Source organism: Plutella xylostella, chromosome 15 (genome assembly GCF_932276165.1).
Source record: "Plutella xylostella chromosome 15, ilPluXylo3.1, whole genome shotgun sequence".
In the NCBI taxonomy this organism is placed as follows: Eukaryota; Metazoa; Arthropoda; class Insecta; order Lepidoptera; family Plutellidae; genus Plutella; species Plutella xylostella.
The window spans coordinates 1,062,550-1,076,929 of NC_063995.1; the positions used below are offsets into that span (position 1 = coordinate 1,062,550).

At 37.5% G+C, this 14,380-nt stretch overlaps 1 protein-coding gene across 3 annotated transcripts in view; it reads left to right on the forward strand.

Moving 5' to 3' along the window:
• The window catches only part of LOC105398629 (multivesicular body subunit 12A), a 34,399-nt gene that overhangs the window by 16,581 nt on the left and 3,438 nt on the right, over nucleotides 1-14,380 (forward strand). The window lies entirely within an intron of this gene.

Genomic DNA, 14,380 nt, shown 5'->3' on the forward strand with positions numbered 1-14,380 from the left:
CCTATTCTATTCTCTGTTGGGGGTGACAGTACCTGCACCTGGCTCTCTCGTATATACCTTTATTTGTTTTGTTTTTATTCTTAGCCATGGTGGCTTACACATCTCCAAAATAAATAAAGTGTTTCTTACTAGCTACTGGCCAACTACTAATTTTTACTCAATATTGTTTCTACCAAGTGTTTTTCAAATGTCAAAATCAAACTGTGGGTTTATTTATTGTCATAATATGAAACCATTCATTCAATCTATCGTAAACTAATCCGCATTATTAATGCATAACTTGCGTTTTGTGTTTCTGTAAAGAGTAAAAGTAGTAAAACTCAACATACCGTTTCTCAAGGAAAGTCTTCCCGTTGTTGAAGTTCTTGCCCATGGCGGTGGCCTTCCACGCAAAGTAGGCACCGGAGGGGTCGCACTGGAACAGGTACGGGCGCCCGTCGTCCCACCCGCAGATCAGCAGGGACACGCCGAATGGGCGCACGCCTCTGCAGACAGATAAAAATAACACATTTATTCCAATTCACACACTAGATTTTTCTCCAAGTATTTGTTGGTCGTAAAAGGTTTTCCCATGGGAGTTCTGGGATAGAAAGTACCTATGCGTCAATTTGGAGTTACATGCCAAATTTTATGAAAATTGGTAAATCTGTTTTACAGTGAAAGAGTAACAAATATACATATTATACTAACTAACTTTCATGTTTATAATATTTGGGGCAATTATAAATAGTTCATTATTGGTAGCTTAGTTAGGTTAGATACTGATCCATAGAAAATGGCAAAAAAATATTTTTAATCCACCAATGAATGTAAGGCACAAACTTGGGCTTCACTATGCTGTATAGACTATGGAGCATTTACTCTCCTGTCCCCTGTGCCCTTCCACCTGCACACGGGAAGACTTACTCGAGGCCAACCAGAATGCTATCAAAGTTGCTTCTTTTTGGTCTGGACAAATATAAAAAATCGCATTTCACTGACACGAAAGAAGAAGAAGACTATGCTGTGATGAAATTATTTAGACTGTTATAGCATTCTGAGGGTAATTAGTTTATGCTATGATTTATTAACTACAAAGAACAACAACTACACACCCAGACTGCGTGTACTCCTGCATGACAGTCGCCACTCGCTGCACGAGCTGCGCCGTGGGGATCGGCTCGTGGTACATCAGGTAGTACTGCTGGGCCATCTTCCTCGCCGATGTCACCAGCAGACGGTAATCAGGACCCATACCAGAGTATACCATGCCTGTGAGATAAGAATAAAGTTACTTCTGATTTACTCTGCATTGCACTCCTTGTCAAAGGCATATAATATAGCAGGCAACAGCTAGCTGTTCCCGCGCGCTTCGCTTCGCCTTAAAAAGTTTTCCCGTGGGAATTCCGGGATAAAAAGTAGCCTATGTTCTTTCCCAGGGTCTAAACCGTATGTATACCAAATTTCATTCCAATCCGTTCAGTAGTTTTGGCGTGAAAGAGTAACAGACAGACAGACAGACACAGTTACTTTCGCATTTATAATATTAGTTAGGAAGTTAGGATACTAGCTGTTCCCGCGCGCTTCGCTTCGCCTTAAAAAGTTTTCCCGTGGGAATTCCGGGATAAAAAGTAGCCTTTATTAGTTAGGATAACAATATTTATAATCCAGTCTAGTTATACAATTTCAAACAATTTTGACAGTACTGGGTTTACTTTCTCTACAGCAACTGCTGGTGGGAGTATTTCCCTACTGTAAAACTTAGCAAATGTGTTTTGAGACCTCCAGTTTCCTTTCTTTAATAAATCATCTAAATCCATATTAAGAATCCAGTTTATGGATGCAATAGCAGGTCTTACACTTCCAGCTGACGCATTTATTCCTGATTCCTGAAGTAAGGACTTCACCCAATAAGCAATTACAGTGCGGGATGCTGGTTTAGGTTTCCCACATACCGTGAAAAGGGCACTCTGTTTACAAACATCTCGCCTGGATTTGGATAGTTTTATTAGTGATTTTACCCAATAAACAGGATTTAAAGCTTGACAGTCAGGGTTATTGAGCAAACGCCAACTGTCAGTTTTAGAGCCAAACAACGGCCAGAAGCTAATATTTTCATTAAATACAGTAAAATTATCGGGGTGTATAGACAATAAAGTCAGATCGTGGATTCTACGGCCTGAGCAAAGCAGTAAAATACGTAAGCCGTTCGTCTAGCACATTCGTACAAGGAATGCTCACCGTCAAAGGTATCAGCCAAGAAGATAAAGTATCCACATCTCATATAAGCGCTTTTTGAGCCTTGGGTTTGTTAATAGCTATATAGCTCATATTTATAGCTTTGAGGATCCTGGTAACCAATGGATGGAAAGAAAGATTATCTTTATTTGGGTCACATATCGTTGATACTACGGATTTATGAAGTAGGATTGTGCTGTACGGCTGGGTTATATTTTTGGTAAAAATCAGACAAAAAGCGTGCTAGATCAGAACCCGATGGACAATGTTTATCAATATTTTTCTCGCTAGACCAGACACACCAGCGGCGCCATGCTGCCGCATATGACTTACGAGTGGAATCTCGCCAGCTCGATTGCAGTAAATGAAGTTGATCTTGGGACCAATCTGTTAGCATTGATTGCCAGCCCCACAAATCCAAATCTCCAATGTTAGCTCCAGAACCTTGGGACGGGGACGGTTTGTCAAAACATTGATCAATACTTTGTTGAGGTTGTATACTGTGAAAGGAGCTGTTAGGGCTCGGTTCTTGAGGTCCGTTCTCCAGTAATATTTTTCCACCTGGGAGCTACTATCAAGATTCTGCCCTTGGAGACATTCAGATGGCCAGGACCTTCGGCATTAGAAATGGGGGAGCGAAAAACCCAAGCAAGGCTGTAATTCCATGGCCGGGAGAACGCGTCCACAAACACTGCTTGATCGTCTGTTTGGTCTAGGGTTACATATCTGGGGACAACATGTGCTCGCCTGGACGCGAAAAGATCTATTATGGGAAGACACCATCTCGCAAAAATTATCTTGGTAAAAACTGGGAGCAAGTGCCATTCTGGACAGTGGCAGTTCCGGGATAAATGGTCGGCTTCCACCTTGAACCTGCCTGGGAGGTGATGCAGAGACAAGTGAATCTTGTGTTCTTGCAGTATCTGATAAAGCTGGAAGGTCACTGCCATTAATTGACTTGTCCTGGTCCTGCCCTGATTGCGAAAGTACTGTCTTGTCTAGGATAGCGAACATTTCTTTCATATTCGAATGACATGGAATTTCTTGAGCTGACCAGGTTCCCAATAGCTTTTTGCTGTCTAGAATTGCGCCCCAGCCCGAGCCTGAGGCATCTGTCGTCAAATAATGAGACGTCAGCGGCGGGTGAATCGGAGAACTCTTTTTGAGATTCACCATGATATCACCATGATAATCATCACCATTATGCTTTTTCTATTGCAACACTAATTATGATAACCATGTTAGGTTGGCTATCACCACTTGTGGTAAGGGGTGGTATCTGAGGGGATCGCTGTCTGGCAGGAGTTGAAAAAAAAATATATGATAGAACTTGGCGATAGTTCAATTGACCGTATGGGACTGCGAAGCTTGCGAAGTTTAGCATTCCTATCAAGCTTTGGATTTCCTCTCGATTCGTGAATGTTCGTTTCAGAATCTTTTTGATGATTTCCCTCATAACAAGAAGTTTTTTTTTTTTTTTGGGATTCTTTTTTATATTTTGCGATGGGTTCCATAATATACCCAGGTATTGAACTTCTTTCTGGGGACTTAGTTTGATTTTATAAGGTTGACATGCCAGCCCAGAGACTTGATTGTTAGGTTTATGTGGTGTTGTAAAGCACTCATATCTTGGTTGGCCAAGAGGAAAAATTGCAAGAGTTCTTCGTTGAAAATCAACTGAAGGAACCGTCTACGAGGGCGATACCGAAATGATCGGGAATAGAAAAAAGTACAAAGATATCATAATATTATTTACTTTTATTGTTTTTCAAAGTAGTTTCCGTGACATTTAATGCACTTTTTCATTCGATTAAACCAATCATTGAAACAGTAATTCCAGTCTGAAGTGGATACTATCAAAACAGCTGATTTGTAAGCTTCGACCGCCTCTTCTGGGCCGCTAAACCGTTGACCACGTAGCATATCTTTAATTCTTGGGAATGTAAAATAATCATTGGGGCTCAGATCAGGGCTATACGGAGGATGGCCCATCAACTCCACGTTTTCCATATTTAAAAACGTTCTTGTTTTGCGAGCGGTATGAGAGCTTGCATTATCGTGGTGAAGGATTATACGACGATTCGGGTTAGTTTTACGAAGTTCTCTTACGACTTCCGGCAAACAAACTGTTGTGTACCAATCAGCAGTAACCGTCCTTTGTTCTTGTAATGGAATCGTAGACACATGGCCAGTTTTCGATACAAACGAAGCGACAATTTTTTTCGACACGCTGCGTGAGCGAATAACTTTTGTTGGCTTGACCTCACCTTCGAAGACCCAAACTGCCGATTGATGTTTTCTTTCGGGCTCATATGAATAAATCCACGATTCATCACCAGAGACGATATTGTAGACAGCATTTGAACTGCCTCCATTGAACCGTTGCAGAGCAGATCGACACCAATTAACACGAGCCGACTTTTGTTCCTCGGTCAAACGGTGGGGCACCCAGCGCGAAACTAACTTCTTGACACCCAGTTCTTCATGTAAAATGGTTTGAATGGCTGTCATACCAATGCTGAGAGAAGCCCGAATCTGCTCGTATGTCACATGTCTATCTTCTTTTATTAACTGGCGTACAGCATCGATGTTATCTTGTGTTACCGCTGTTTTTGGCCGACCAGTAGAAGGGACTGTGGTAAGAGAGGAACGTCCACGGCGAAACTCAGAATACCAACGATATATAGTCGTTTTACTTGGTGCTTCAAGTTTATAAATAGAAACAAGCTCGGCGAGACATTGTTCTTGAGATAAACCTCGACGAAAGTTGTGAAAAATTATTGCACGGAAATGTTCCCGCGTAAGCTCCATTTTTTACACCGACTTGTCAAATTCAAATGGTCAATACTCTTTTATTTTTTACTTTTTTTAAAATTCGAAAATGGAATTATGTTTGATACACCAAAAAGGTTTCACTATAATTTATTCCTAAGTATTCTATTCCCGATCTTTTCGGTGTAGCCCTCGTATGCCGAGGAGACATACTGAGATGAAAATAAGCGTTTAGGACATCTATTTTTGCTAGCCAGTCGTTGGCCTGCAAGAAACTAGGCACTTTCTGTAAATTTATTAACCTGAATTTGCTCTGATGAACAAAATTGTTTAGGTTCTGTAAGTTGAAAATTGGACGGGATGACCCGACGTCCTTTGGAATCATGAACATTTTTGAGACAAATCTCGGGGAAACTTACCGGTTCCAACATGCCCATATTCTTTAACAATTGAACTTGCTAGGCCATCGCCTCTGAATATGGAGTTTGAATGGAATTGTTGTTCAAGGCAGGTATACTTAATGGGGGTCTCATTACGAATGGTATTAGATATCCTGATCGAATAATCTTTACAGTCGTTTAAGAGGTACTTCTCCCACATTTTAGAAAAATGTTGGAGTTGCCCCGCTTTAAATTCCAAGTCAGAACTTTTTCCTTGCCCTGTAGAGTTGTATACCTATATCTTATAGCTTATATCTATATCCTTATTATAGTTCATCGTGCGCACGTGTAATCCAAATATATCGTAGTCGAACCTTACTCGTTGTCTCATTTACTCGTCTCCACCCGCCATCCTTATATGGCGACCGTAAATCAAAACAAAGTGTAGCTGCTTGCGCGAAATATTAAAATGGATTTAATCAGTAATAAAGTTACTTTCGCCGGGAAAAATTGTCGTGGTGTGATCAATATACCAGTAAAAATAAATTAAAATGGGTAACTACTATACTACCCCTAAACCCCCAGTGGAAACCCCCGTGACGGCGCAAATCGGATATCATAATAATATAACAACAAATAGTGTGGACATTCATATTGGCATAATATCTTGGTGCATGCTGATTACACTGCTGATGTTTTTGTTGGTGTCTGCGGTCATCGTGGTGCGCTATTGCGCCAAATGCTTCAATAAGAGAGTGGAGAGAGGAGTCGACGCCGGGATGCTGCGTATGCAGAGGGTCTCCAAGGTCTGAGGTCCCCAGGGTCCGCGTGGAACGACGGAACTACATGACGGCGAAAACCTAGCAGATTGAGTGTAAAATATAATATCAAAGAGATCAAAGTGAATGGCTTCGGTAGCCATATGGCCTGTCAGTGTTAGTGAAGTGTTCTAATTAATTAAATAATTAAAATATATTATTCAACTTATATTCAAATCAACGTAATCATGTATGGACACTAAGTTAAATTAAGTAAAAAAAAAAGTATAAAAAAATATTCATATGATACATAGGTATTATAGTGTTATTGTGTATTAGGTGTTATGGGTAAGTTATGTCAGAACCATATATTATTATCAAAGACAAGTTAAAAGTCATAAGGACCTATCTCTGTAAAATAGGCCCAAAAAGAAGGACAGGAAATATTTTAGAAGAAAAATTTTCTGAAGCTGAAAAATTATATTTAGAATATGAGGAATTAATAAGTAAATTTACTACTTTAGTAAGCCAAAAATTGATTAAAAAGAATATAATTGATGAGGTGTATATTGAAAGTAACGAAATTGTAACTTTATATAGTGAGATTCAAGCTTATTGTAAACAGGAAAAATCATCAAAAATGGATACTTTCGATTTAAAGACTGCGTTGAACTTATTACCAGTAATGACTGATGACCAGACCAGTATTAAACAACTTATCGATAATATCGATTATTACGGATCATTGTTAAAAAATTCGGATTGTCAACAAAACTTAATTAATTTTGTCTTGAAAAGCCGACTATCTCAGTCAGCAAAAATTAAATTGCAAAATAATTATACTAATATTGCAAGCCTCTTACAGGACATGCGCACTGTATTATTGGCTCAAAAGGGCGCAACCGCCATACAAACAAAGATGCAACAAATAAGGCAGGATGATAGATCTATTAGTGAGTTTGGGAGAGAACTTTCGGAGTTATTTGTGGATCTAACTATTTCCCAAGCCAATGGTAACTCAGAAAGCTTTTCGGTGTTAAAACCTCTGAATGAAAAAACCGCTATTAAAAAGTTTGCCGATGGTTTGAGAAATAGAAGGATTAGTACAATAATTGCAGCCCGGAACTTTACTTCATTAAAGGACGCCATACAGGCAGCGGTCGACGAGGAGGTCTCGTCTACTTCAGGACAAGTGCTTAATATGAATACCAATTCTCATAGAAATTACAATTTCAGGAACCGTGGTAATTATTATCAAGGCAGGAGCTACAACACAAGAAGCTTTCATCGCGGCCACTCCTTTAATTCTCGTGGTAGGCCGCCGCACATGCAGCCTGAGCAATCCTCACGTGGCCATTACTGGAACCGAGGTACGTCCCGCTCCAGCCACGCAGCTGGCAGAGGCAGAGGCCGGTACCCAGGTAAGTCATATTATACAAATAACAATTTTACAGGACGAGGTCGGAGGAATAATATTAACTTCATGGAGAACACGCAATCTACTACAGCTGAAAAACCTGAAAATTTGAACCAGTTTTTTCGTGACTAACCATTATATGTTTGCTTGTGACAATTCTCTTACAGTACAATTAACACTTAATAACCAGTGTTATGATTGGTTAGTTGACACCGGCGCTACTATTTCGGCTATAAAATATAAACATTGTGTTGAACAGAACTTGATGATACATGAGCAGCGAACTCTAATTAAGGGCATCGGTGGTGTGTTGGAGACTATCGGATACGTGTGTTTATCATTAACCGTTTATGACAAAGTATTTGATCATGTGTTTTATGTTTTTAAAACACTCCCGTGTAAGGCTTACGGCATTTTAGGTCATGACTTCTTAAATAAATATAAAGCAAATTTAGATTTGAATACGAACTTCATAACAATAACTAATATAGACAACGAGTCGATTACATTACCAATGCGTCACGGTTATGAGAAAGAAGTACTTTCAATACCGCCTAGATCGGAATCTATACATTTTATTGACACTATCGAAACTAATGATATCATAATTTGTTCTAATGAACTAAGCGATGGCGTTTACATGGCTAGCTCTTTAGCGAGGCCAAGGAATGGTAAAATACCGGTGAAAATTTTAAATACAACCGACAAAGAGGTATATTTAAATAACTTTAATATTGTGACTCAACCCTTAAGTGACTATGAGGTATGCGTGTTTGACAAGTGTAAAAATAATTCGGATAGAGTAAAACAATTATTTTCTATTTTAAAACTGAGTCATTTGAATACTGAGGAGAAAAAGTCAATAGAGACAATCTGTGCTAAATATCCCGATATATTTCATTTGCCCGGAGACAAATTAACTACTACAAATTTAGGTGCACAAAATATACATTTAAAACCCAATGCCACACCAGTCTATACAAAGCCTTATAGGTTACCGCATTCCCAAAAGTTAGAAATAAGTAAACAAATTAAACAAATGTTGGATGATGAAATAATTGAACCGACAAACAGTGAGTGGTCAAGCCCAATTTTATTAGTACCGAAAAAGAGTAATAGTAATGAACAACAATGGAGATTAGTTATAGACTACCGGAAATTAAACGAAAAAATAGAAGAAGATAAATTTCCATTACCGAATATTACTGAAATATTGGATTCTTTGGCAGGTGCGATCTATTTCACACACTTAGATTGTTTTTCTGGATATAATCAAATAAATTTATCGGAAAATAGTAGAAAATATACAGCTTTCAGCCCGGGAAATATTCAAATAAATGACACGTCAGGAAAACAAGAAAATTATAATTGTGCAGGTCAATTCCAAATGCGAAGACTGCCACAAGGTCTCAAAATCAGTCCAAATTCATTTTCAAGAATAGTAACACTTGCTATGTCAGGTTTAACATATGAAAAATGCTTTGTATACCTAGACGATTTAATAGTTTTCGGAAGGAATTTAGAAAATCACAATAAAAATTTAATTGACGTCTTTGAACGCTTAAGGAAAGTCAATTTAAAACTTAATCCTAATAAGTGTAACTTTTTGCGTAAAGAAATATTATATCTAGGACATATAGTTACAGAAAATGGAGTTCTACCTGACCCAGAGAAAATAAAAATTATGCAGGAGTATCCCGTTCCTCAAAATTTGAATGATGTTAAGAGATTTGTAGCATTTGCAAATTATTACCGTAAATTTATCAATGGCTTTGCGGAAATTGCTCATCCTTTAAATAAACTATGCAGAAAAAATGTTCCTTTTATTTGGGACTCCGAGTGCCAAAAGGCGTTTCATAAATTGAAAAATTGTCTAATTACGCCGCCTCTCTTAAGTTATCCAGATTTTAGTGACAACAACGAATTCCGGTTGCAAACCGATGCATCTGGTTTTGCTATTGGTGCGATTTTAGCTAATGGAGATAACAAACCAGTTGCTTATGCGAGCCGTACATTAAATAAAAACGAGCTCAACTATCCGACGATTGAAAAAGAGCTTTTAGCGATAGTGTGGGGTGTTAAACACTTCCGCCCATATTTATACGGACGAAAATTTAAGATCCTAACAGACCATAAGCCACTTGTATATTTATTTAATATGCGAGATCCAAGTAGTAGACTTTTGAAATTTCGTATGGTTCTTGAGGAATACGATTTCATTGTAGAATACGTAAAAGGTTCAAGCAATGCTGCCGCGGATGCATTGTCTCGAATAAAGCTATCTTCAACTGACTTAAAAGAAATGAGTGACGTCATCAACGTCATGACGCGCGCGCAAAGAAAGAAAATGACGACAGACAACGGGTCTGATCAACCCAAAGTTGTAAGTCAAACTAATTCAGGATATGTGGAATTAAATTATAGTAATGAGAAAGAATTGAGGAATATTAAAAGAGATAATAATAAAATAAAAGAAAGTAAATCGTTAATGTTTGTACCACAATTGAATAAAATATTCATAAAGCCTTTTTCTCAATCACAAAGGACGCGAGTCGACTTTGCGAGGGAACTAGTGCAAATGTGCGAAGAGTTTAATATTAAAGAGATATACATTGTAAAAAATAAATATAATAATATTTTTATTGAAAAATTATTGAAAACTATGAATGAAATGAAAGATGTGACCGGTCCACATCCACGTTTAAATGTGTTAAATAATAATAATATTAAAAGAATAAATGATAAAGATGATAGAAGAGTAATTATTAATGATTTTCATATACTTCCAACCAGTGGTCATGCTGGCATAAGGAGAATGTATAATAACATAAAGAAATATTATTTCTGGCCTGGATTATACGAGGATGTTAAAAATTTTGTTAACAAATGTGCAAAATGTCAAACTCAAAAATATACGAATAAATATATTAAGGAACCAATGGTTATTACGACGACAGCCAACACTGCTTTTGAAAAAATATATTTGGACATTGTAGGTCCTTTACCGCAAGATATTTATAACAATGTATACATACTAACAATACAATGCGAACTAACCAAATTTTTAGAAGCTTATCCACTAACCAGTAAAAGTAGCATAGATGTAGCGAAAAGTATGGTAAGTAATTTCATATTAAGATACGGTATACCTAAAACCATCGCTACAGATCGCGGTTCTGAGTTTTTATCCAGCACATTACAAGAGGTATGTAGAATACTCCAGATTAAACAACTAAATTCGACAGCATATCATCACCAGACAATTGGTTCACTTGAGAATGCACACAAAAGCTTAGGTAACTTTCTCCGAATCCAAACAGACAACGATCCAGACAACTGGAGCAATTGGCTACCATTTTGGTGCTTTGCCCAAAACACGTCAGTGCATACTTCAACGGGTTACACACCTTTTGAACTCGTCTTTGGGAAGGTTTGTAATATACCAACTAATCTTGTCAAAGATACAGTTGACCCACTATATAACTACGAAAGTTATCCTCAGCAATTAAAATATCAGTTACAAATAACTCAAAAACAAGCTAGAGATAATTTAATTAAAAGTAAAACAATAAGAAAAGCTTCATATGATACAAACTCTAATCCCGTTATACAGGGTGTTAACTAGAATGCGTTTGAGCGGGAAATGGGGGTTAGTATTAGTCTAACCAAGCACGTTTCTAAGAAAAAAAACATCAGAATCTCGAATATTTATGTTTAAAGTCTAAAGTAAAGTGGAAAGTTTTACCTTAATCAAAAACATGGTCACCCTACACAAACAAATCACCAATGAGACATTCGATTGCAAAAGAACACACACTGTAAATTTGTTATCAACTTCACTTTTCATAATTTATTTGATGTAACTATGATTGTAATTAATTACACAGTAGGTAATAACAATTATTAAATAAAATTGAAATTATTCATGGTGATTAATGACATACTAATCAACAATTAAACAGCTGATTGTCATAAAGTGTGATAGATCGTACAGAATATAATTTATGACTTTCTAGGAGCTCAGAACAATAATTAAACTTTTTTACTCAGAATAAGGTAAGCGTTTAGTATTCACCCTTGATACTCACCACATTTTATTTTTCTTTTATTACCTAAAGATGCGTACAGACCGGCCCAACGAACGCCCACCGATGGACATTTATCATACATAATACAGGGGCAGATTGAGCAACGAAGGTCAACAAAACCCGTTCGTTGGCGTTCGTTTGGCCGGTCTGTATGCAGCTAAAGATAAAAGACCACAATGCATAACAGGATGATAACAGGGTCTACTTCAATGACGAATTGGTTTACTTACACTCGCTCATCTCGATTTGTGTTGTGTACTTGCGATTGAGACGTCTTTGATGACGTATAGTACGGAAATCCTCATAATAAGTATGGCCTCACTTTAAATACCAGTAGAATAATAACAATCTCGCGTATCATAACCATCGAGTATTTATGATAGTCATTACCTTCTCTGTGGATCTAGTCTGTCAGTCAGTCATTGTTGTTTACTTGTTTACAATCATTTTTTACAATTATTACCTAAAAGGGAAAAGGTACCTACAATTCTATCTTTTGATTACCAAGCCTTGTTCCTCATTTCGTTTTATGTTGTGCTGTGCTGTGAATACGTGTGACCTATGTTATGAAGCATAAAATGAAAATGTTCTGTATTCATAAAAGATAATTGTGTATCAATAAAGTGATACTTATGGAGTAAAATGAAATGTCTACAATGGATTGGGTACTTTGAGTACCCAAAATCTCGGTAGGTACCTTGACGATGTGGCTCCACGAGTGTGGTGCAGATGCACGCATACTTTTTTATTGACCTTGGCTTTGAATTGATTGGCCTTGATCTTGGCTTTCAAGTTCATGGTCATTCTGTCAAACGTACCTAAACCTGAATAGGGTGACTATGAAATTTTAAAATGTACTAAATAAAACTGTTTTATGTTGGTCAGCTTAAAGCAAATAAAATACGTTTTTTAATGTCTTATCGTGTTCAGTATCATCAGCTGTATCTACCATTTCCCGCTCCAACGCAATTAAGTTAACACCCTGTATATCATCCAAATGATTTAATATTGGTAAAAAATGAAACAGGCAATAAGTTCACCAGTATTTATTCAGGTCCTTACAAGGTTATACGAGATATTCCACCAAATGTCGAAATTGATAAAAATGGAAAAATTGATTTAGTCCATAAGAATAGAACTAAGAAGTATATTAGTCCCTAATATCCGAATAATCATGTAATCTTTAGTTATAAATTTCATAAGTATACATACTTATATAACCAATGTTTAAAAAAAAAATGAATTGTATTATCATTTTTTTTCTCTTACCGAGGGAGGTGTAGAGTTGTATACCTATATCTTATAGCTTATATCTATATCCTTATTATAGTTCATCGTGCGCACGTGTAATCCAAATATATCGTAGTCGAACCTTTCTCGTTGTCTCATTTACTCGTCTCCACCCGCCATCCTTATAGCCCGGTCCCTGTACGCGGAAGCCTGGTTTAGTTTACGGGTTGAGGAAGGACCAGCACCCTGCTGACGAAATGACCTTCCTTGCGCAGGAAGCCTTGGTATTTTTTTTTTGGTTTCCGATGTTCTGAGAATAGGAACCGGATTTTGAGGTTATAGGTCTCACTGGCCAACAGGCCTTGCTAACACCACCTTGTTTTTCTAAAGAAGATGTCAAATTTTCGGATTTGAAAAGATGTTCACAAGATGGAGGTATTTTCCTTAACGTTTCTTTGAAAAATTTATCCTTTACAGCTTTTAATATAGCGTCCCTACGCTGTTGTATCAAATCAGCGCGGTGCCCGCAGGCCATTTGCAATAAATCTGCAGAAATTTTGTGAAACTCACCTTCCGAGAAAATTTCATGTATTTTAGCTTCAAATACCGATAATTCGATAACTTCAGCAGATTGTAACCAGCTAATAAGTGATTTAAACCCATTTTCTACGACCTCATGTTGTTTTATCAACGCTTTAGTCATCGCTGCAAAACCACGCTCTAATAAAGCCAGGTTGTGAAGCCTATCTAATGGTTTCAGCTCATCATTACACTCGAGATCCGTAAAGCCCGGAGTTGAACAATAACGTTTCTGCACTTCCGAATACCTAACATCACACCAATTAGTGGAATCAAAATGTTGTATGCTTTTTAAACGTTCTACTAAAACAGGATCAGATTTAACTAGTACTGGCTCTTTCAACTCCGTGTTCAAAGGGAATGAAAATTGCCGGGCGGAGTCCTGCTCTAAGCCTTCATATAATTCTCCACTAACATTTGACGTGTTCTCATCATCTACACCAATTTGTACTGACGGCGACGGTTGCGGCGGCGCAGAATTAGCTATTGCAGATGGTAAACCGATATTTTGAGACACTAATTGCTCTAAATTATTAACTTGCATGGACAAGGCCTGAATAAGCCTTGAAGAGATGGCTTCACGACGCCATTTCCTATGCTTCTCACGTTTTGATCTTGATTTTCGCTTTTTGGATTCATTCGTGGTTGTCGAAGCTGACGATGTATCACTGTCACTACCCATGGTTTTCTAAATTTAAAGAAAAGTCGTATTGAAAAATCGTTAACAAACACAGTTCCTTTAGAAAAGTTTTTTTTTTTTGAGGGTAGATTTTAATATCAAATTTATAAACGAGTAAGCGAAAATCAGATAAATTATTTGTCACAATATAATATTTAATAATTTTATCGAACGGTAGCACCGTTAAAAAAATACAAAATTAAAAACTCACCGACCGACGCAACGGAGGATCGGTGGAACCGACTGTGCAGCGCAGAAGT